General features: G+C 43.1%; 1 pseudogene; it reads right to left on the minus strand.

Moving 5' to 3' along the window:
* LOC121556714 overlaps window positions 1-23,345 on the minus strand; it is a 56,252-nt pseudogene extending 32,907 nt beyond the window's left edge.
* Between the last annotated feature and the right edge of the window lie 2,783 nt (window positions 23,346-26,128).

Raw genomic sequence — 26,128 nt, forward strand, 5'->3', positions numbered from 1 at the left:
GGGTTGAAAAGTAATAAAGGGGAATATATATAAAAAAAAGTGATTGGAAGTGATGCAGACAATTACATTGATAGAAGATACAATCTATCTGCAATATTAAGCTGATCCACCCCCCCAAAAAAAAATAAAAAAAAAAAAAATATATATATATATATATATATACAAAAAAAAAAAAAAAAAAGGATATATTTTGTATCAAATTAGAACAACATTCCAGGTTGGGGTAGGTTATAATCATTAGTAAACACTCCCGCTATTAGGTAAAGTTTATCTACATGAAAATAAGGTTAATTAAAAAAAGATCTAAAACTCCTAAAATGAATGTAGTCCTATTTAAACAGTTTTGACAGTTATTTTATTTTCATGATGTCTTCATCCATAACTGTAGGTTAGTTATTCAATTACTGTCACAACACTACTTGTGTGTGTGTGTGTGTGTGTGTGTGTGTGTGTCTGCGTGTGTAAAACATTTCCAAAGACTCCAGCCACCCAAAGACTCCAGCCACCCAAAGACTCCAGCCACCCAAAGACTCCAGCCAGCGTCTGGCAAACGTTACCGGAGCATCGGCTCTCGGACCAAGAGGCTCCGAGACAGCTTCTACCCTCAAGCCAGAAAACTGCTAAATAGCCAGACAGCTAAATAGTCAATTAATGGTACCCAAACTATCTGCACTGACTATCTTGCACTGACCCTATGCACACTAACTAGACTTTATATACACACTACAATGTCACCTCATACATTCAAACACTACATACGCATGCGCACACACCGACGCAACACAAACATACACACACACACTTTTACACTCATCACCTGCTGCTGCTACTCCGTTCTTTATTTTACTCGATTATTATCTATCCTGATGCCTAGTCACTTTATCCTGCCTTCATATACATATCTACCTCAAGTACCTCGTACCTCTGCACATTGATCTGGTACTGGTACTCCCTGTATATAGGTCCATTCTTGTGTATTTTATTTTATTCCTCTTGTTAGTTACTATTTGATTTTGCATTATTATTTTTTAAACTCTGCATCGTTGGGAAAGGTTTGTAAGCAAGCATTTAATTGTAAAGTCTACACCAGTTGTATTCGGTGTGTGTGATAAATAAAAATTGATTTAGTACCTGAAGTTAGGAGCTGAGGCCCACTCCAGAGCCACAGGCCAGGTCCACAGCTGCGTAGACCAGCAGGAAGAAGATGGTTACAATGCTGGCGATGGTGTTCAACTTCCCTGTGAACAACACCAACTACAGATTGAGAGAAGGAGAGAGAAGAAAGAGAGATGGAGAGAGAGAAAGAGAGGGATGGAGGGGAGGAATAGTTTCTCCTCTGACCTCCACAACAAAGTCAGTGAGAGTCAGTCTCCCCAGTTCTCCCCTGGGAGGCTCTTTTACAAGAGCATTAATTAGCTATTAACTGAGCCCTCAGCCACAGGCCAGCATGGACAACTTCTGGGCCTGCTACTGCACAACACCATCTTATGTGTGTGTCTGTCTGTGTGTCTCTGTCTCACTCTGTGTGAGTGAGTGAGTGAGAGATAGATCAGGTCAGGTCAGTTGTCTTCGTGTTGTATGTCCAGTCCATGTAAACCCATGGTAATCATCAAGCTATTCTGAGAGGCTGAGTTATCACTACCATCACACAGCCCTTTACTAAAAGGTCAGATCACAAAGATAGAGGGGCTTCAAAATCAGTGTCATGGTCTCCCTCTTCCTCAAATATCATCTGGATCAGTTTGAATTGATGCATGACTTGTCTGCCCTATATCCATCTCCGTTTTTCTCTACCACCTTCTTTCACCCTCCTTCCTGCTCTCCCTCTTTTCTACCCCTCCCTCGCTCCCTCCCTCGCTCCCTCCCTCGCGTCTGAGATTGTTTAACATGGATTGAGATTAGAATCACACTTGTGTCATCAGTGAATCATTGAAATGGCAGAGAGAGAGAGAGAGAGAGAGAGAGAGAGAGAGAGAGAGGGAGAGAGAGAGAGAGGACTAGGGAGTCAATGAGCTCTGATACAGGCTAACAATTCCCTCTAATTACTCCCCCACTCCAGGGATGAGAGAGGAAGAGAGAAAGACAAGCCATTTAGCCTTTAACACTCCCTTCTAGAAGAGTCTTTGACTAGCCAGTCATTATCAGAGCTCTCTCCACCTCCACCTCCTCTTTTTCTCTCTCTTTGTATCTTTACCCTCCCATCTCTCGCCTCCTCTCATCCCTGATCTCATTTTCTTATTATGTCTTGGCCAATTCTCAGTACTCTCAAATGACTTCCCTTCTCTCTCCATCTACCCTTCCTCTCTCCTATCTCCATCTACCTTTCTCCTCTCTCCATCTACCCTTCTCCTCTCTCCTATCTCCATCTACCTTTCTCCTCTCTCCATCTACCCTTCTCCTCTATCCTATCTCCATCTACCTTTCTCCTATCTCCATCTACCTTTCTCCTCTCTCCATCTACCTTTCTCCTCTCTCCATCTACCCTTCTCCTCTATCCTATCTCCATCTACCTTTCTCCTATCTCCATCTATCTTTCTCCTCTCTCCATCTACCTTTCTCCTCTCTCCATCTACCTTTCTCCTCTCTCCATCTACCCCTCTCCATCTACCCTTCTCCTATCTTCATCTACCTTTCTCCTCTCTCCATCTACCTTTCTCCTCTCTCCATCTACCCCTCTCCTCTCTCCTCTCTCCATCTACCCTTCTCCTATCTCCATCTACCTCTCTCCTCTCTCCATCTACCCTTATCCTCTCTCCTCTCTCCATCTACCTCTCTCCTCTCTCCATCTACCCCTCTCCTCTCTCCATCTACCTTTCTCCTCTCTCCTATCTCCATCTACCTTTCCTTAATCTGACCTGATCAGAGATTATTGAGGGGAGAGAGCGAGAGGGGGAGAGAGCGAGAGAGAGGGGGAGAGAGAGAGAGGGGGGAGAGAGAGAGAGGGGGGAGAGAGAGAGAGGGGGGAGAGAGAGAGGGGGGAGAGAGAGAGAGGGGGGAGAGAGAAAAAGAGAGAACATGTGAGAGCAAGAGGGAAGTGGAGAAGGAGCAAGATGGAGGGAATTAAAGTTTAGGACCACATTTCACAGTTGATACATGAAATGAATTAAATTAAAGACTTTCAACTCAAATCAATGCAGCCAAGGACAGGGGATGGAGTGAGGGAGGAAAATAAAAGAGAAGGGGAGAGGAGAGGAAGGGAGGAGAGCGAAGACAGAGCAGATAGAGGTGTGTATGTGTGTTACACTATACTAGGGGATCCATTACCCAGTGGGTGTAGGACAGTGGCAAGGTTAAGCAGCATGCACCAGGTATGAATGACACACACACACACACACACACGATACGAACTTCATTTGAAGTTACAAACACCTTTAACCAAACAGTCAACAAGGCAAAGACGACAAAACCCATAAGCTAAAATATATTTTTAACTCCTGAAAGGCATTTCTAGTGATCCAGAGCTGAGTCACTGTCAGTTGGGTTCAGTATGGTTCTGAGTCATCTCATCTGCTCTGCTACAGCTGCCCACTCTACAGGGGAACCCTGCTTAGTACCGCTATTAATCTCCCCTATCCACACACAATGCCAGTGAGAGGGGAGAGAGAAGAAGCTATAAAGAAAAATAATAAGGGGGGAGAGCAAGAAAGAGGAGGACATAGGTGTACCAACCAAACAGGTCGTCCCGTGCCAGGGCCTAGAGGATGCGGGAAGCCCCTATCAGGTTACTCATGGCAGCAGACAGGGTGGAGAGGTACACACCAACGGTCACAAACGGGTTCCACACATTAATGTCCCGCAGGAAACTGTAGTCCCTCTGGAGGAGAATACTGAGAGAGGATGAGAGAGAAAGCCAGAGAGAAATCGGATTATGCACATTCATATTAAACCCTTGACACAAATGTGTTACCTATGAATAGTTTATGGTAACAGGCAAACACAAACATCTACATGAATAGGTGCAAGAGGAAAGGGGTGAGACAGTAGATGAAAGACATGTTTTGAGTTTATTTACCATATGTTAAATTAATATTTGAATGAGAGATGGCGAGAGAAATCGGAGAGAAATGGACACCCCTTTCCCACACAACAGAGCTGTAGATATGAAAATCAGAAACACAAGTCTGCTCCTTTCCCCATCTAATTTATCTCCCTCCCTCCACCTCTCTCTACTCCCTCCCTCCACCTCTCTCTACTCCCTCCCTCCACCTCTCTCTACTCCCTCCCTCCACCTCTCTCTACTCCCTCCCTCCACCTCTCTCTACTCCCTCCCTCCATCTCTCTCTACTCCCTCCTTCTCTCCCTCTATTCCCTAATCAACCTCCTTTTCAACATTCTTCTCTTTTTCTCCCACCACCAATCTCCCATCGGTCTTTCTACCTCTCTCTTTCAATCTTTCTCCCTCACTGCCCACCCCAGTGTCCATTCTCTCTCTCCCTCTCTCTCTCCTCCCCTCACTGCCCACCCCATTGTCCATTCTCTTCCCCCTCACTGCCCACCCCGTGTCCATTCTCTCTCAACCCCTCACTGCCCACCCCAGTGTCCGTTCTCTTTCTCTCAACTCCTCACTGCCCACCCCAGTGTCCGTTCTCTTTCTCAACCCCTCACTGCCCACCCCAGTGTCCGTTCTCTTTCTCAACCCCTCACTGCCCACCCCAGTGCCCGTTCTCTCTCTCAACCCCTCACTGCCCACCCGTGTCCATTCTCACTCTCCCCCTCACTGCCCACCCGTGTCCATTCTCGCTCTCCCACCTCACTGCCCACCCCAGTGTCCATTCTCGCTCTCCCACCTCACTGCCCATTCTCTCTCCCCCCTCACTGCCCACCCCAGTGTCCATTCTCTCGCTCCCCTCACTGCCCACCCCAGTGTCCATTCTCTCTCTCCCCCTCACTGCCCACTCCAGTGTCCATTCTCGCTCTCCCCCTCACTGCCCACCCCAGTGTCCATTCTCGCTCTCCCCCTCACTGCCCACCACTGTGTCCCTTCTCCCGCTCTCTTTCTCTCCACTGTAATTAAGACTTGTGTCACGTTTTCTTTCAGGTCGTCTTGTTTTAATAGTTATCATCATGGCCCTATTAAATATTGTTCCATCCAGCCACACATCTGAACACACAATTATTTCACACTGAAACCCAGAAAGAGCCACACACGCACACACACAATATATTAATATCACCCCGAAAATTAGAAAATGCCAATGATTTGGTTTGCGTGTGTGTTATTGTTCGTCTACATTATGAGTCGGGTGCCGCAGTTAAACGTTTATGAACTATTGCTTTAATCAGGCTCTCTGACATTCTTAATAGTGATTAACTTTCAATAGTCCTATCCACCAGCAGCACACACACACACACACACACATACATAGTAGTGAAAACATAAGTCATTTGAGTGTATGCGCGTTTGTTGGGTGAGAGAGAGATGGAGCTGGTCAGTGCTATGGCCTGGTTATTAATTCCTGTGACGTCTGGCAGGTGCAGTATAAATCTGAACGAGCTTGACATTTTCAAACCTGCGCTCCAAAACAAAGCCATCATAAAGAGGTGACAGCCATGCAGAGAGGGAGAGCAGACGACAGAATGTGTGCATTTATGTGTATTCATGCACATTTTGGTACTCTCATATGTGCATTTTTATTAACATGTCTGTGAAGGCTATGCATTTGTATAAGCATGCGTGTATACAGTTGTTTTTTAGTGTGTGTGTGTGTGTGTGTGTGTGTCCTGGTGTCCCCTCCATCCCATAATGCAAATTATTGATCGGATCATGAAGCTGGAATGAGCTCTGCCATGGAAATAAAGATCAGAACAAAGTAAAGCACCTGACAGAAGAAAATAGTTTTTTTTAAAGAGGGGAGTAAAGAGCCTGGAGAGACTGGACGCCCATTCTCATTCCACACCTCATCTGTTCTATTCCGCGTTTGTTGATCACCTCATTTGTTAATTCATACGGTCATGTTATTTTGCCATTTCTTTCATATCTTTTAAATAAGCTCCAGAACCAACTACAGAGGGGAGGGAGGCAGAGAGAGACACAGAGGGGAGGTGCTCCCTGGGGGCTAGGCTGTGGCTGAGGAGTATTAAATGGGATCAATAGCTAACAAGGCCTGTAGATCTCCTCTCCAACCCTCCCTCTCTCTGCTACTCTCTCTCATTCACTCACTATCTACCACACTCTCCATCTCTCAATCTCAATATGTCACTACTACACCCCTTTTCTCATATTATCTATTGTTTTGCTACATTCTCATTCCTTCTACTATTTTGATGGTTGTTTTTTATTTCTTTATTAGAATCCCCATTAGCTGTTGCTCATGCAGCAGCTGCTCTTCCTGGGGTCCACAGGATTAGAGGACATGGGCAATATAACCACGTCCTTGTCTTCTCCATCTCTCTCCCTGTGTGTTGGCAGGGACAGGACCAGTGGTAGTAATGGTAGGAGGGTGAAGGACATGGTGATTTGGAGCATTCTACCGTCTACCACAGTGGACCAGACCACTCACCACGCTACTGCCATGGAAAGACAGAGAGAGACAGAGACAGAGAGGGGGAACGAGAGAGATCTCTGTGGTGGAGAGATAGCAAGAAAATAAAGGAAGGATGGACAGAGAGAGCCAAGGACAGGCACTCTGCAGTGGGGTGATTGCAAGGGAACAGAGGTATGAGACGGAGGGAGAGAGGGAGGGCAGACAGACTGAGAACGTTGGACTTGTTGCCTCACAATGTCTGGACAAGAGACTAGTACTATGAGCCAGCAAGTGTGGGGGGAGGGACATGCGAGAGAATTACACAGCCCCAGGGGAAGCTAGGGAGGAGACGAGACGCTCAAGGGAGAAAGGGAGCGAGAGTGAGAAACAGTACCACATTCTCTCACACACACAAGTAAAAGCCATATGGGGGCTGAAAAGCAGAAGAATAAAAAGCAAAGAGATGGAGAGAGCCTTGTGGGACTGCAGCTTCCACACACACACACACCAGGCTGCATGTTGGAGATAGCAGAACAAAAGAGGGAGGCAGATTTAAATTAATATAATTATTCAGCCAGTAATACATACATAAGCTTCTATAGCAGGATGGGATTAGCCAACAGGTCACTGATGCACAATACAGAGGTGTACACACACACAACAAAGTCACTCAACCAGAGACACACATACACCACACCTGCAATATATATATATATATATATATATATATATATATATATATATATATACATACACACACAGTGAGGGAAAAAAGTGTTTGATCCCCTGCTGATTTTGTACGTTTGCCCACTGACAAAGACGTGATCAGTCTATAATTTTAATGGTAGGTTTATTTGAACAGTGAGAGACAGAATAACAAAACAAATATCCAGAAAAACGCATGTCAAAAATGTTATAAATCGATTTGCATTTTAATGAGGGAAATAAGTATTTGACCCTCTGCAAAACATGACTTAGTATTTGGTGGCAAAACCCTTGTTGGCAATCACAGAGGTCAGACGTTTCTTGTAGTTGGCCACCAGGTTTGCACACATCTCAGGAGGGATTTTGTCCCACTCCTCTTTGCACATCTTCTCCAAGTCATTAAGGTTTCGAGGCTGACGTTTAGCAACTCGAACCTTCAGCTCCCTCCACAGATTTTCTATGGGATTAAGGTCTGGAGACTGGCTAGGCCACTCCAGGGCCTTAATGTGCTTCTTCTTGAGCCACTCCTTTGTTGCCTTGGCCGTGTGTTTTAGGTCATTGTCATGCTGGAATACCCAATCCACGACCCATTTTCAATGCCCTGGCTGAGAGAAGGAGGTTCTCACCAAAGATTTGACAGTACATGGCCCCGTCCATCGTCCCTTTGATGCGGTGAAGTTGTCCTGTCCCCTTAGCAGAAAAACACCCCCAAAGCATAAATGTTTCCACCTCCATGTTTGACGGTGGGGATGGTGTTCTTGGGGACATAGGCAGCATTCCTCCTCCTCCAAACACGGCGAGTTGGTCTCATCTGACCACAACACTTTCACCCAGTTCTCCTCTGAATCATTCAGATGTTCATTGGCAAACTTCAGGTGGCCCTGTATATGTGCTTTCTTGAGCAGGGGGACCTTGCGGGCACTGCAGGATTTCAGTCCTTCACGGCGTAGTGTGTTACCAATTAGTGTGTTACCAAGCTGCCTTGAGATCATTGACAAGATCCTCCCGTGTAGTTCTGGGCTGATTCCTCACTGTTCTCATGATCATTGCAACTCCACGAGGTGATATCTTGCATGGAGCCCCAGGCCGAGGGAGATTGACAGTTCTTTTGTGTTTCTTCCATTTGTGAATAATCACACCAACTGTTGTCACCTTCTCACCAAGTTGCTTGGCGATGGTCTTGTAGCCCATTCCAGCCTTGTGTAGGTCTACAATCTTGTCCCTGACATCCTTGGAGAGCTCTTTGGTCTTGGCCATGGTGGAGAGTTTGGAATCTGATTGATTGATTGCTTCTGTGGACAGGTGTCTTTTATACAGGTAACAAACTGAGATTAGGAGCACTCCCTTTAAGAGTGTGCTCCTAATCTCAGCTCATTACCTGTAAAAAAGACACCTGTGAGCCAGAAATCTTTCTGATTGAGAAGGGGTCAAATACTTATTTCCCTCTTTAAAATGCAAATCAATTTATAACATTTTTGACATGTGATTTTCTGGTCTCTCACGGTTCAAATAAACCTACCATTAAAATTATAGACTGATCATTTCTTTGTCAGTGGCCTAGCCAGTCTCCAGACCTTAATCCCATAGAAAATCTGTGGAGGGGAGCTGAAGGTTCGAGTTGCCAAACATCAGCCTCGAAACCTTAATGACTTGGAGAAGATCTGCAAAGATGAGTGGAACAAAATCCCTCCTGAGATGTGTGCAAACCTGGTGGCCAACTACAAGAAACGTCTGACCTCTGTGATTGCCAACAAGGGTTTTGCCACCAAGTACTAAGTCATGTTTTGCAGAGGGGTCAAATACTTATTTCCCTCATCAAAATGCAAATCAATTTATAACATTTTTGACATGCGTTTTTCTGGATTTTTTTGTTATTCTGTCGCTCACTGTTCAAATAAACCTACCATTACAATTATAGACTGATCATGTCTTTGTCAGTGGGCAAACATACAAAATCAGCAGGGGATCAAATACTTTTTTCCTTTACTGTATACACACACACTCCAATGTCACTCATCCATAGAGGGAGATAGAGATACACACAAGCACACTCTGCAGTTAGTCATCCAGGGAACAAATGCACACATACACGCCAGTCACTCATTCAGGAAATGAACACACACACACACACCGTCTCTCTTCAGTTCTCCAAAGAAAGAGAGAGACAGTAAGATACACACAGATAATTCGGGTCCCAGTCCCTAACCAAGATACACAGACACACACAGAGACACACACACACTCTAAGATGTATATTGGGGGATTGGGCTGGACTTGGCTGTGAGAGGGGCTGGAGAGTTGGCAATGGGCTAATCTGTCACCACTGGATACCCTGTCACACTGGGTTAATACACTTCTCATATCTGGACATTAAACCTTCCTCCATAATCATCATCATCTTTTATATTGGGCTCCTATACACCTTCCCAGACCCATCTAGAACACATACACACTCTGTAACTGTGCACCTGTAACAAACACACACCTGTTACCTATTCAGGTATGCGTCAGGTGTCATTCTCCCAAAAGGCAGCACTATTGCAGATCTGAACAGCCATTCTTAATCTCCCTGACATTTACGTTAAGTGAACACTGTGCCTTTTACCAAGAATGCAGAGTAACTATTTATTTTATTTTATTTAACTAGGCAAGTCAGTTAAGAACAAATTCTTATTTACAATGACGGCCTACCAAAAGGCAAAAGGCCTCCTGCTGTCACGCCCTGGCTCTGGGGACTCTTATGTTGAGCCAGGGTGTGTAGGTTCTATGTTATAGTGTTCTATGTTCATGTTCTAGTTCATGTGTTTCTATGTTGGCCGGGGTGGTTCCCAATCAGAGGCAGCTGTGGCTTGTTGTCTCTGATTGGGAACCATACTTAGGCAGCCTGTTTTGCACTTGTCATTTGTGGGATCTTGTTCCGGAGAGGTTTGTGTTTTGTTAACCTTAGGACTTCACGTATCGTTTTGTTATTGTTTGAAAAGTACTCATTAAAAGATGTACGCATATCACGCTGCGCCTTGGTCCGTTACTTACGACGATCGTGACAGAAGATCCCACCATAAAAGGACCAAGCAGCGTGCCAAGCAGGAGGAGTTGGCGATGTCCCAGGTGGGCCAATGGTGGTCTTGGGAGGACATATTCGCGGGCAGAGGGCCATGGGCTAAAGTAAAGGCCCAGGCAGGAGAGGAGAAACGGCGTCAACCGTGCCGACGACGGACACGCCAGAGGCAACCCCAAGTAATTTTTTTTGGGGGGGGCACACGGCGTGGACGACGGGGCTGCTGGAGGCAGCTACAGGGCGCATCGGCGATCTTGGAGAGGAGGCCACCCACCAGGTTTGGGGGGCTGGAAGGGTGGTTGGCGGAGCCTAGAGGTAGAGCAGAGCCAACTCCCCGTACTCAGGCTAGGCAGCGTGAGACTGGGCAGGTTCCGGGTTATGCGGAGCTGCGTACTGTGCCGCGAGTGTTCCGGCACAGTCCTGTACGTCATGTGCTAGCACCACGCACGTGTCGTGCTAAGGTGGGCATGCAGCCAGGACGGAGTGTGCCGGCTCAACGCTCGTGGCCTCCAGTACCCCTCCTCGGTCCCGGATATCCTGCGCCAGTGCCACGTGCTGTAGTGCCAGTACGTGTGCACAGCCCTGTACGTCCTGTGCTGATGCCTCACACAGCGTGTGTGGAAATAGGCATTCAGCCAGGACGGGTTGTGTCAGCTCTCCGCTCGAGACCTCCAGTCCGTCTCCACTGTCCAGCCCGGCCTGTTCCTGTCCCTTGCGCCAGCCCGGTCCGGCCTGTTCCTGTCCCCCGCACCAAGCCTGTGGTGCGCGTCGTCAGCCCGGTCCGGCCCGTTCCTGCTCCCCGCACCAAGCCAGTGGTGCGCGTCGTCAGCCCGGTCCGGCCCGTTCCTGCTCCCCGCACCAAGCCAGTGGTGCACGTCGTCAGTCCGGCACGGCACGTGCCTGTTCCACCGGTGCCTGGTCCGGCACCGGTCAGCTGCTCCACTGCGGAGCCAGAGCAATCCGCTCCACCGGTGTCCAGTCCAGCTCCGGCCAGCGGGGCCAGACCAGACCAGGGGCGCTACGGGGGGGGGGGTAGAAGGAGAGTGGTGGTCACGCCCGGAGCCGGAGCCGCCTCCCCTGCCCCTCCCCTGTTGTGTTTGGTTGGCGCGGTCGCAGTCCGCTCCTTGGGGGGTACTGTCACGCCCTGGCTCTGGGGACTCTTTATGTTGAGCCAGGGTGTGTAGGTTTTATTGTTTAGTTTTCTATGTTGTTGTTTCTAGATCTTGTATATCTATGTTGGCCAGGGTGGTTCCCAATCAGAGACAGCTGTAGCTCGTTGTCTCTGATTGGGGACCGTACTTAGGCAGCCTTTTGGCACTAGTTTATTGTGGGATCTTGTTCCGTAAGGTTTGTTTTGGATTAACCTAGGACTTCACGTATCATTTTGTTGTTAGTGTAAAGTACTCAATAAAATATGTACTCTTATCCCGCTGCGCCTTGGTCCGAGTCAGTCAACGATCGTGACACCTGCGGGGACGGGGGATTAAAAATATAGGACAAAACACACATCACGACAAGACACACATCACGAGAAGAGGGGAGCAATTTACTTTGGCTTTATTCAAAGGTTACACCGTTTCTTTATCAGTAAGGCTGCGTTTAAACAGGTAGCCCAATTCTGATCTTTTTCCCACTAATTGGTCTTTAGACCAATCAGATCAGCTCTGAAAAAAATATGATGCGAAAAGAACTGATGTGATTGGTCAAAAGATAAATTAGTGGGAAAAAGATCAGAATTGGGCTGCCTGTGTAAACGCAGCCTAAGAAACCCTTCAACATGTCAGTCTGAAATACGAAGGGAGCTCCTCATGTTGTGAGATGGTGTGACTGCCACCTGTTGGATATGTCTAGGTACTGCTACCATGTTACTATTTTGACCCCAAAAAAGGGAATAACATCCAACTCAAAAAGCTTCAATTTGTTCCTCCTCAGTGAGAATCACTTACCCAGACCGTGATAGACGTTCAACTCCTTCAACGAGGCGATGTTGCTGTTGCCACGGCAATGCAGAGCGGGTCCGGGGGGGGGGGGGTTCCGGTGTTTGGCATTTAGTAATGTCGCGATTGATGTGACGTTGACTGATGGCTTTAATACACATTCTTCCTATTTAATCTGAGTAATCCATTTAGTCTGTCTCTTAATGACATGAATGGGGATGGTGGTGACAGGTTAAAAGTGATCATAAATATTATGATAAAAGTGCAGAAAGTTCTCTTTAGTTTGGTGACAGATGTAACCCCCCATGACTAGTGCCATGGGTTTCTCCTGCATAGTGACTTGACTAGGAAAAACTTTGGCCCCTTTTTCTGCGGCCCTACAACTGACAACCACATGTAACTTTCAACGAACAAAATGATGGCCTATTGTTGAAAGACGTAACCTGCCTTGTGACAAGGGTGTAACTGTTTTGTAATGTGATTGGCATTTATCAGAGTTTACCTCTAGTCAAGGATGTTATACAGCCCTTCTAGTTAATGAGGTTATAATCAATGTGGAATTCCCTGGCCAGAAATAAAAAGTTTATGATTCCAGTAACAGGCATGATGAAATGGTGGCTTTACCCCTGGCCAAGTTACCATTATCACTTCCACAGCTTACTGTACTCTTATGTACAACTGGAGGAGCAGTCAGTGTGTTTTTCACATGTGCAATTACTACTAAGACAGTTCAGTAAAAGGTTTAGATATGGTTTTGAGACACCATCAAGTACTATAAAAGGACCTTGGAGGTAGTATCATTCATAAACCCTGTACATTTCCTCCATTCAGTCTGACTATCTCAGACCAATAAAGTCACACTCCACTGCATGCCGGGCCCTGTCCATCAATAAAGCAACACTAAACCAACAGCAGATAAGGACACAGCTAGATAACAACCGGACTGAACCCACTGAAGAAGGAAATGCATTCTTATTATCCTTTTGTTCATATCCTGAAGTATGGATCGAAATGGACTCAATTTCCTCAAAGTGTAAAAAAATAATGTACCGGTACTGAATGCCACTTCCCTCATGCTCTAAATTGTGAAGAGATCAACCACCTAGGATTTCATGATCCGGTGTGTCTGATCAACTCCTACATTATCCATCATTGACCACGTTTACATGCACACAGTATTCCAGATAGTAGCTCATATCCCGCTTTAAGGTCTTATTCGAAACAAGCTGTTTACATGCGCCTTTGATGTTCCACTCACGAGTACCCTGTCCATGAATAAAGTGAATATTCCTAATTTAAGTTCATATGGGTTAAATGGAATAGTAACTGAAATCTGGACACTGACTGTAGGCCTATAACCTCTCACATGTAGCCTAATATAATATGAACTCCTGCATATTTATGCATTTCTTGTAGTAGGCCTAAAATTATACAACACATGTTAATTTTTGTCTCAGGAACAGGAGTGAAGAAATATGATTTGTCTTTCAGCATCTCTTGAGAAAATACAAATGCGTGTGTAACTTATATTTGACACTTATGCAAGCAGACAGTATTTCAACCACATAAAATATGCACCCAAAACGAAGTGAAGTCTTATCAGAAACGTGTTTAATCGTTTTCTCAGCTTTTCATTTCCTTAAAACCGGTCAAACTGATGACATTTGGACATTTTGCACGGGAACAATCTTTCCACTGTTTTGGAGTTATTGCGTTTTCTCCCCGATCCCTAAACAAAACAGACAACTTTACCGGTGTTAACTAGATTACTAATGCATTCATTCTATCTACTTTATTTAGTCTTTTGGGCAACAAGTTATGACAGAAGAGAAGCTGCATGTATCTAAATATAGTTGACAAACCGTATAGCCTACCAAATGCTGGAAATTATAATATGGCCTACCAAATGCTGGAAATTATAATATGGCCTACCAAATGCTGGAAATTATAAGCAGAAGCGTATCTAAATTAGGGGTGAAAGTAGCCTAAGCCAGTAGGCTATACGGTCCAGTAGGCTACAGTGTATCAGCAAAATACATTCTTATGGAATTATGGTGGATCGAACTGCGCAGGTATAGCCTACTTTAAAAAAAAGTGATTTGTTTGACAATCAGATGAAAACATCATCACACAACACACATGACATGCGAAACTGAGCCTGCGCAGACCACAAAAAACAACAGTAAACAGGAAAATATGTTTACATGCCACAGTATCCCATCTAAGATCAGCAAATCCCAGGCATCTTATCTGGGTTTCTCATAACCGGGATACAAGCTTTTTCGGGTTATTGTAAATGGGATGTAATGTTTATATGAGTCAATAAAAAAATAATACTTGAGTATCCCCAATAATAACGGGATATTGGTGGGCATGCAAACGTGGTCAATGAGTCCGCATATTCTTCCCTTTCGACCTGTCAACGTCTGATCTACTGACAGGTTGAGGGCAAAACAGGCAGAGGGGAGGACAGGGAGGAGTATAATTGATAGCTGTATTGATTTCCAATGCTCCTTTAAGGGCCTTTTATGTCAGTTTAGCACTTTGGCAACACTTGTTTTAGTGCCACATCAATACTGCACACTGGCACTGAGCTAGAGATGGGAGAGGGAGTGAGAGAACGTGTGTGAGAGAGATAGAATTGTAAATGTGAGTATGTGAGTCTTTCATTGAGTGCAAATGTTAGTCGGGTTTGAGTTGGATTGGGCCCCTGTGTGTTTGTGTGTGCCTATATCTGTATGTGAACATACGAGTTACAGGTGTGTTCATCTACATAGATTATGCCCAAACGTGTGCGTGCGTGTGTGACTGACTGGTCACAGGAGCAGGCCACCATCAAACTGAGGAGGTTGTAGATGATGAAGGTGAAGATGATAGCTGTGATGGTTCCTCGAGGGATGGAGTAGCTAGGGTTCTTTAGGTCACCTGGGACACAGCACAACACCAGGTTAGACACACACAGACTACACACGCACACAATCACACACGTATCTGGTCCCTTGCATAACTCCTGACCGACCCCTTTGATCAGACATCCATTTCTTACCTGACATGTTGGATCCGGCCATGATGCCTGTGCAACCGTTAAACATGACAGCAAACACTGGGGGGGTAGATATCAATTCAATCAGCTTCATGTCCGAATCCTCCCCAAATTCATATATTTAACAAAAAAAAATTGAATTGAGTAACATACATGCCTCTTGCCTTTAAGGAGGACTTAGAATTCAAAAAGGACATAAATTCCTCATCTTGCCATCGCATGTTCAGGTATACCTTGTGTTACATATGAAGATTGACTTTTAACCCACTTCCTTCTCATTGGAGGGAAAGCTTTATAGTGGCAAACAAAGTGTCTAAGTGTGTGTGTGATTTTGTTGACAACAGGGTCTTTGAAAGCGCTGTGTGGTCAGTGCAACTGAGTTATGGCGATTAGCAGAGTAATCATGTGGTTGATTTCCACACTGAATATAAATCCTTCAGCTCAGTACAGTCAGGTTGGTACATTACGGTGGAAATGGGGAGCCAAAGGATATTTATGAGACCCACTAATTACAACTAAATAATCAATTACCTTTTTTCACTGCCAGCAACCCTGGTAAACATTCAGCAAATCAAGAGGCTAAGCCTATAATTGGTGTGTGTGTAAGATAAAAACCAGTAAATTCTGTCACCATATGCATAACTGACATGACACATCACTCACATTGCCTATGCTCACATTAATACTTTTTGCTATATTAATTCCTTAAAAGATGCACTATGCAGAAATTGCTCCACCATTTCCAGGTTGCTAAAATTCTAATAGTTAGCCTAATTTCAGTTTGTGAGAAAACAAGCAAGTATAGTGTAGAGAATCGTGTACCATCTAAACCACTGTGAAATATATTTTCCATAACCAAAATATTGTATTTTCAGCTGTTTGAAGCTGGTGTACAAAACCTAAAGTAAAAGACGCAAAAAATAAACTTAAGGGGAAGCATAGAAATAGCGCACATAGAACAGATCTACCGCTTCTTAGATTTGCTTTCAACGTGAATGACAGATCTATAACAACATTTCTATGTGAATTTGGTAGGGGCGAACAAAAAGTTACATATTGCAGCTTTAATCAAGCGCAATTCTATTTAGAATGACATATACATTAAGCACACACACTTATGTTGATGCGTAACACAGACACACCACCGCCCCCCTCGCGCAGACACCCACACCCTTTCTCACCATCCAGATTGCCCAGCAGTGTGTCCAGTTTAAAGCCAGTAAAGTTGGCCATGTTGGGTGGCTGTGGCCCCGTGCTGTTGTGGACGGGCGGGGCGGCGGGCAGGAGGATGGTGCGCGGGCGCACCGCGAAGAAGCTGATAAAGATGGTGGCCAGCACCAGCATGACCACCAAGAAGATGAGGAAGGAGGCCTTGGCGTAGATCTCTGCCCCCACCAGACACACCAGCAGGCAGAGGAGGAGGATGCCAGTGGCATAGAGCATCGACCACCAATACCCCGCTGGTAACACCTGGAGGGAACCCGCTGGGCTCACCCCATCTGGAGAGAGAAGGGAGGGATGGGGGTGAGTAGGTTAAAAGGTGAGGGGGTTAATGAGATGAGAAGATGAGGGAGTGAAGGAATGAGGGTGAAAGGGTGATAGTTGAAACAGACCATGAAAGGTCACAAAGGGTGGTACTCCAATTCAGTTTGATTCAAATTGATTCAGTGTGATTCAATAAGCTTTCAAATGGGCATGAAATGCATGAGTAGACATTGTGAAATCAGATTAGTTTTAGATCAAATACAATATACTAGAAAGGTAGACTGTCAATGTAAACAGAGCGCAGGTTGGCATTTATTGGGATGGCTCATGTACTGGAGGCAGCTCTGCAGGGTATTCACTAGCTGGCACAGGCACAAAATCAGATTTTAAACCTAACCCTAACCACACTTCCAACCTTATGCCTAAGCCTAACCTTGAATTAAGACCCAAAAGTACATTTTTGTTTTCATCAATTCTTACGATATATAGCCAATTTTGACTTTGCCGCTGGCCCATCTAGTGGAAATCGCTCAAGTCTGCCTCCAGGACAAGATTCATCCCAATAAACGTTGACCTACAAACAAAGCAGGAAGAGGGAGAGAGTATGGCTGTATACCTTCTGGAAGCCCGAAGGTTGCTACTATTGCCTCAACCAGACCCAGGATATAGAGGGCACTGCTACACACGTTAGCCAGGAAGAACATGATGCCTAGGCTGCCCCCAAACTCTGGCCACAATGCACGACTTATCATGTCTGGGGAGGATGGGGTTAAGGCTATAGTGTAGTGAAGGCCTTCAAAATGTGAATGTCATCAGGCACTGAAAGAATAGGCCCAGGCACACACACACACACACACACACACACACACACACACACACACACACACATCCCCCTCTCACACACTCATGATGTGTCTTACAGATAAAGTGAAAACAATATTAGCCATTCACTAGCACACACACAAATACCTATATGCTGATGAATGCAATGCTACATTAATGAAACTGAAATAACACTAAGGTGGAGTGTGTGTACAGTATATGGGCTTGTGTGGGAAAGGCATTCATGTATCACCTGAGATTATATGTCTATTCTTCTGACTATCATGTACAGCTGTGTGTGTCATGTGTTATCGTGTGTGTGTGTGTGTGTGTGTGTATATACTGGTGAGGAGGATACAGTAGGCCCCTCCTGCGTCCAGAGCTCCATTGGTTGAGATGGCACGGTCATACTGATGATGAATTAGCCACTAGGAACATGGCTATGGCCTGATACAGCCCACACTGGCCCACCACCAACCCTGCAGGGAGAGGAGAGAACACAACGACCACACTATGGTTTAACAACACTTCAAATTAATATAATCTCAAAGTCCCCAACAGGAACTGGGTTTGGTGATTTAACAAAGTGGTGGAACAACTTTTGTACAGGAAGTTGGAATTTACAGTAACTGTCTTTAAGAACATGCAGTGGGGAATTCTCATTGGCTTTCACCTTAACTACACAGTTGAGACAGCAGTTTGACCCTTATCGTATCGGGTGAATGGTGGCCATTATTGCTGTCAACAAAGAGTCCGTTCAAGCTGCACCATGTTAGAGGCTTTTATTAAAATCACGAGGTTACAGCCTAAATTACAGACCCGCGGTGTCCGGAGAACGGCTCCTCAGATTGCCATGGCCGTTCTGCCCTCTCCTTCGTTTTCCCCCCTATTTATAAACAATGATGCTCCCTCTTCTGGCCAATCACCAGTCTCCCCTGTCTACAACACACTTCCTGTCTGTTGTACGTGACGTTACACTAAAACATATACTAACATAAACAACATTCCATTTCTTCATGAAAAACATTTAACAAAGACATAATCTTAATACACTACATTTCCCCCCTTCGAGACGAACTAAACGTCTCGAAAATAAACAGAATAGGATTATGACCAGTAACAATTTATCTTATTGAGTATCTTTAACATTAAACCAAAAACATTCTCCTCTAGAGTGTAAATACCTTTCTATGAAATATGAATAACTGTTTATGAAGTGTGAATACATTACTATGACATATGAACAAATCTTTATGGAGTGTAAGAGCGAAAAAACTGTCCGGCAACCTTCCATCCATCAATCAAGACAGTAAAATTCTCTCACGGTCCCTCTGCCCCAGGCAACCACCTTCGGTACTCCAGATAAACTCATAACCCATGTAAATGCATTTGAAAGTATGATGCAATTAAATACACATGTAAGCCCCTGCAAACAAAATCCTATCCAATAAATATCCATTGTAAGGCTGGTCAACCCATTGGACCTTACAGTGAACCTCTCCCTGCCTAGCCTCTCTGTCCCTAAGCATTCACCGAAATAAACAAAAACATCTAAGATCCTCACGTGTCCAATAACATCAAACATCATTCTACAAAAATTAATCCCTAAAGCTATGACACAAATTATGTATTACACATGTCTATATTTCATTGCAAACACTGGAATGTAGTCCACTACACTTCATCTCCCCGTAGTCTCCTCTTCCAATGGATTGTTGATGATGGAATCGGCCACACCCTCCTTGTTTCATCTCCTCCAGTCATTGTCGTTTCATATTGTCCCTGTTTGAGTCACATGTTCCCCCAAATGCTTCTGGAAGAAAAGAAAAGAAACGACCAAACAGTATCTTTTGCAAAACAACCCTTTCAAATTAAACATCAATATCCACTAAGAATATAAAAATGATATATAAATGATGCATGAATCACATAAACCCATTCCCCCCTTTGATTCATAAATCATACTAAAAATCACACTAATATTGAAAAAATTGAAAAATGATCAAATAATCAAAAATGATATTTATCCATTCTGTTCCACTTGTCCATCTTTATCCAGATCAGGAACAGTCAACACCGGCATCTGAGTGTTGTCTCCAGGCATCACTCTCCAACCTATCTCAATATTATAGCTTTCTCAAAGGTCAGTAACAAATTACAAACATCACACAGTGTTATCAAAGCTGCCATTAAATGTAACCCATCACTGCCCCTACTGGCCTACCTGATCTTGCAACCAAGATTTCGCTGACTTCTGCTCTCTCAGATCTCCCAAATGCATCCCTTATATTCTTCAATGCATATATAACACTCGTGATATTATCGGAACTATCTGGACTCAAAGTATCTACTAATATTATCAATATGATCTTCCCAAATGTTACACCATACCATGGAAAAAGTCCCCCCTTCTCCCTTAGATTTATCCTTCAATGATAGGCTTGAAGACTATGACATGTAGCCATGTCACCCTTTTAACCCTAGATTTAGCTGTGTCCGGTGCTATCCCTCTTATAATGGTAGAAACCTCATATGGAAGCTTCAACGTTGACGTGTAACAACATCCTGTCCATCCATAATGTAAGAATATATACGCTTTATCACCACAAACCCTCCAAATATCTCTAAAATTCCCCATAGTCACATTGTCAGGCAAAAGCTAATCTTTTAACCATCAAAGTCCTGCTGTTCCTACTAACTGGTACATAAAAAGTAACATATTTCTCATTACTACCCTTAAGGTCATGCATATAACATCACAATCTGATATTCCCATAAACATACCCCTTACCTCATATGTTTTATTAGAACAAACAACTTTTAGCCCTCAATGGTTACACCTCAAATGCTTCAGTGTTTGCTGTTACCTGATTTTACTTTCCATCTAACAAATGCACACAAGTTAATTCACTTAACCCAATACCACCTAACCCTAGGCTTAAACAAATGTTTTGACAATGACATTATTTTATCTGTTACTGATTGTTGCTGATACCACAGTCATGACAAAGCATAAAATTGACACATACTTGATAGAGGTCGAACGACCGTCTCTAACATGTTTGGTGGTGGAATTCTCACCAGACATGGACCCTCAAGATTCCTCACTGATCTTACAAAATGAGCTGCTGGAACCTGCCCATCTATCTCTAATTTTCACAACAGAAGAATCAAACCACTCCCTTTAGTTTCTCTCTGTCCTAACGAGCGGTACTGATCAGATACCTCTCCTTGTCTGTCATTCAAATCAAAGACCTCATTCTGTCCTCCATGATAGTATCACTATTCTCTCTACTACTATCTGTTCTCCTATTTTAACCCTATTCGTCTTGCTACCCCCTTTAATTTCAGAAAAGTTGTTGTCGGTGTCATACTTCCTACATTTGCTTATTGCCATCGTATCATTAATCCCTTCCAAAGTTACCATTAAAGTAGTTGATGTATTAACCTTAATTACTTCTAGTGCGAAAGTTACCAATATCCTATGTGTATTATCTACTGTTGGAGTGGCTACTGTAACCTATTCTTCCTGAACTCCCTTGGTGACTGGGAAACTTCAACAGATTTCAAATCTTCCATCATAAGCGTTACTTTATGAATTACATAGCTTTTTAACCAATAATTCTTAACCGGAACAAATTCTAATGCTTGCACTAGATAAGTACACATATATTCTCCCTGACCTTTCTCTGTAACATTACGCAACATAAGTGAACAGTCACTCCTAACCCTCTTCCAAACTATACCTCCTTTGATTAGGTGCCACAGCTTCTACTCTTGGTCCTAACAACAACACTTCTTCTCCATAACCATTTCTCCATGTGGGAGAAACGTCCCCATCCTAACCCTAATAAGTATTTTTTCCTAAAATTGGCGCTGGAGCTATTGGTTCCCTTATAATCAAATGCGATATATTTATGGCTTTAATAACTATCAATGTTGAAAGAGTTAAATTGCTTCTCACTGTTGTTATAATAGACTGAAGTGTTAATGTCCTTAGTTACTTCTAGTTTTTCCCCAAAGAAAAGTTGTCTTTGCTTGTACTTCCATCTATCACCACTAGTGTCACTTTTTCCCACTCTCAGTCCTCTCTCTAATCCCTGACTTTCAACCTTTTGATTATAAAAAATACACCTACAATTACCTTGATCTTCCTACTCTAAAGTGTCATTCACCATTGTTCTCTCTCTTACTACTAACTTTAAACTTAGCTTACTGTCTTAGAGTTCCTTCAACCTAGTTCTCCTAACTTATTTTAATCTAATCTTTTCCTCCTAACCTTTTAAAAACCTTTTCCACTGATTTATTCACAAAATCCCTTTACCACCAAATGTAGACTATGTGATTGGGAAAGTCCCCACCTGCTTCTGACTTTTTTTTTTACACAGACTTGGCAAACGACTAAACACCTTTTAGCCTAGCCTGAAATCTCTTAGTGTAAGAATGTAACCCAGAATAAACAATGCATCTCTTTCCAATACTGCAATAACAGTATCTTCTAATATTGGTATCTTAAGAGTAATTAACTGTTTTACTACCTCAAATCCCTATCCTAATTAGTTAATTTTACATAGTGAGATGTTTAACCTCTTTAGGCTGAACCCAGATAAGTTTTTCCACTATTCACCATTATTTCTCATAGTCCTGTTTTTACTTCAATTGTTGGCTATTTTCTCTTCTTCTCTAATCGATGCTATCAGCTGACACCCCCCTTCCGGATCTTCTAGGCACTAACAGGTGATCTTCACTTGCTCCTTTATCTTCCTTAAAAATGTTCTCTGTTTTTCCTCCTGACTTGTTGCATTAACAGGTAAAGTAACCAACCTGTCCATAATTATAACAGTCTTCTGAAAGTTGCTGGAAGTGTAGCTGAAATCTTCCTCCTCCTTCTATTTCTTCTCGTCCTCTTCCTCTCCAATTCTGTATCTGTCCAGAAACTGGCTGTGGCTATGAAACATCTGGTACCCCCCTTGGCTGGTACAATTGCATTTGATATTGTTCAGTTGAAGCTGTAACAGTGATTGTTGATTTGGTTCACTCTGATTCTTCATAACCAAAGCTTCTCTTCTCCACCAGTTGTATGATTGAGTTTTCTGAGAGTTTCTTGATCCTGTTCTTTCTTGCTGTTGACATATCAGGATTCTTCAAAAGCTTATATTCTAAGTTCTGTCCTCGAAATATCATCTTCCATCATCTTCTTACTAGTGGCCTTTTCTTGACCTCAATCTTCTCTTCCAGACATCTCATTTTCTTCCTTCTGGAGTTTTGATTCATCTTCATCGTCGTTTCTGCTTGCCCTCTATCTATTATTCGTTCATCTTCATCTCTGATGTAATAATCACCCTCCTGGATGATCACTGGAAGCTGAGGATAAACATCCCTAAGCTGTACTTTTTAGCCTTATCTCTATAGCTTTGTTTATCTTATCGCTGGAATCTTTTATCAATTTTTGTTTGAGAATGAAGGGCAACTTTTGTTTCACTTGCCGGATAACCTCGCAATACCTTAGTTAAAGGATTACCATTTTATCCCCTATATCAACCCTTTTATATTCCTTTATCGTGAATTATTTTATTTTAGACTATATAGCCTATGGCTTCCCCCCTCTAATTATTAATATAACCTAACAACTCCAAAAAAAAAAAAAAAAAAAATGTTTTTTTTTTCTTTCCCAAAAATCTAATCAACTAAAATATGAATATTAAAAAATTCAATTAAATGTTTTATTCAAAAACCATTTCTAATTAAAATAAAAAATCAATCAAAAAATCAATTAAAAATTATGAATAATTTAAAACCAATTTTTTATTTCTATATCCTAACTTACCCATTTATCAATTTAATGGCTATCTTACCACAATCCATCAGGAAAGTAAATGTAACCATAAACTCCATTGTTTAATATGCACCCAAGTATCTTAAATTTACAGAATAATGTCAGTCCTTGATTCCCAACACAACTCCAATCAAACCCCAGTGATGCACAGAGCCTCCAAAATGCAATTTTTAATGAAATAGTATTTGCCAAGCCTATGTGAAATTGTCATCAAATATTTTGTAAGGGATGATTTTGTGAACTAGCCTGATATCTGATCCGATCGTCTGCCGCGTCACGTGATGTCACGTCAGCACTTCCTGTATCTCCTCTCTCTCTCTCTCTCCTGTCTCTCATGACAAGGGAACAAAGACACAGAAACAGCTTTTAGTAGTTAATGCAATCACTGAGTATTTCCAACCATTCAATATTCGTTCGTTCTACATTATTCACTCTAAGACTAAACTCAGAACTAAATAGATCGCTCAAAAACATTTTTATTTTATTTTAATCCGTCATTTAATTATTTAATTCAATTTATTATAATCCGTTACCATATATCTAATTTATAAATTCAATAGGTCACAAAACAAGTTTCATCTTTAACCATCCGCCGTTTAAACTAGAATACTCGTGTCAAAATATATCTTCTCTGTCTGTCTATTTCTGTCTCCCCCTTGCAGGGTAACCCCAGATGGGACCTATGACCTTTACCCACAATGCAGTTTTGTAGTCTTAGCACATAACCGCATGTCGTAGTTTTAGCCCCGTAAAATCAAGCGCATGCGCACATCCATTCAAAAACACTTTTTCACCGTGGAAGTGAGATTCTCTACTCCCTCCCCAAACAGACAGTTAACAATCCCGCTTTACCTCCGTTTTCCCCTCATAGTCAAACAACATTTAACAGCGCTCACAAAACATATAACCTGACTTACACACACAGAGACAAGTTTAAGAGACTTTAATCCATCGCAATGGGGTCTCTAAGGATATCCGTTAGCATGTAGCACGCAACACAATTAGCATTTAGCATTAGCATTATCATTAGCCTTAGCCGCTATGTAGAATGTAGCATGACCCACACTTCAGCATTTAGAATTAGCCTTAGCCGCTATGTACCACGTGGCCTGACACACAATCAAGCATTTAGAATTAGCGTTAGCCTTTAGCTAACTGCGGCCTACTACGCAAATAAATATCCTGCACTGTCCTATTTATTTTTAACATATTTATCCTACCGTTTTTGCTACCGTGACTTAATGACCATTACACCGAGAAATCAAACCCAATCAAACCCCCCGTCGGACGAGAGTCGAGTCATAATCACAATCAGATAAATCCCATCAAACCGAGTTCTTCCTTTAAAAAACCCACCGTCTGCCCATTCTATCGTGCAAACGGATTTGTCGGCCCATCATATTCTAAATGGCCCCCCCGGGGTCTTAAGCGGTCCAGTGCCCTAATAATATGCGCATATCTGTTTTAATTGTACACCTTCAATACTTAATTCCTACCGTTTTATGCTCTATAAACTTCCAATTATCTGCCGTTACCAATGGAATATATTTTAGGCAGCCTCTAGTCATCAGCAATAACGCCACCCGAGGCAAGGTCGTAATGGTACATCTCTCCAGTGTACACAAGTCGTATCCAATCTAACAAACTCCAAAGCGGTAAGGAAAACTTACCCTTATCTGGCCATGCTTCAAAGCGAGCTAGCTTGGCGGCTACGAAACAAAGAAGAGGTGCAGACCAGCCCCACGTTGGGCGCCATTTATCGTATCGGGTGAATGGTGGCCATTATTGCTGTCAACAAAGAGTCCGTTCAAGCTGCATCATGTTAGAGGCTTTTATTAAAATCACGAGGTTACAGCCTAAATTACAGACCCGCGGTGTCCGGAGAACGGCTCCTCAGATTGCCATGGCCGTTCTGCCCTCTCCTTCGTTTTCCCCCCTATTTATAAACAATGATGCTCCCTCTTCTGGCCAATCACCAGTCTCCCCTGTCTACAACACACTTCCTGTCTGTTGTACGTGACGTTACACTAAAACATATACTAACATAAACAACATTCCATTTCTTCATGAAAAACATTTAACACAGACATAATCTTAATACACTACACCCTCTTCCCCCATACAGAGTCATGTCATTATTAATCAAAACACCATGTCAAGGCATTCAGTTATGTTCGTATAAGAAATGTTGTTGAATGTCACACACAATAAAAACAGTTTAGACTGACAATATATTTATTGATAATAGCCTATGGCAAAATACCAAACTTCTACAATGCTACCATTTCCTTGCAACATTCAACAATAGGTCTAAATGCAGAACAAGTTATTTCATGCTTTTAACCAAAACAGAACTCTTCCAATTCACTGGGCCCCACTCCTATTGCTCCTATGCATTGTTGAAACAGAAGCACCATATATAAGGTACAATGCACTACAGTGCTTATTTTACGTGGAATGGTATTCGTCTCTCAAACTAGTGGCTGTTCAACCTGTGCGTGTCTACACCACAGCAGCTGAGGTATCACGAGACAGGGGGCAAAAGACGGGGGAACACACCAAGGCAAGAGAGCGAGAACACTCACAGACAGACCACTTTACTTACCGTGAGAACTCTGTGATAGAATAAAACACATCTGAACAAAGAAAACATAGATGAGAGATATTCATGAATGGTGATTGTATTTGTAAACGTATCTTCTGATTATTTGTGATTACATTATAGATACTGTTGTCATTATTGCCATCAGAGATATTGGACCTCGAGCTCTGCATCAT

This window comes from Coregonus clupeaformis, chromosome 5, assembly GCF_020615455.1.
Source record: "Coregonus clupeaformis isolate EN_2021a chromosome 5, ASM2061545v1, whole genome shotgun sequence".
NCBI classification, from domain to species: domain Eukaryota; kingdom Metazoa; phylum Chordata; class Actinopteri; order Salmoniformes; family Salmonidae; genus Coregonus; species Coregonus clupeaformis.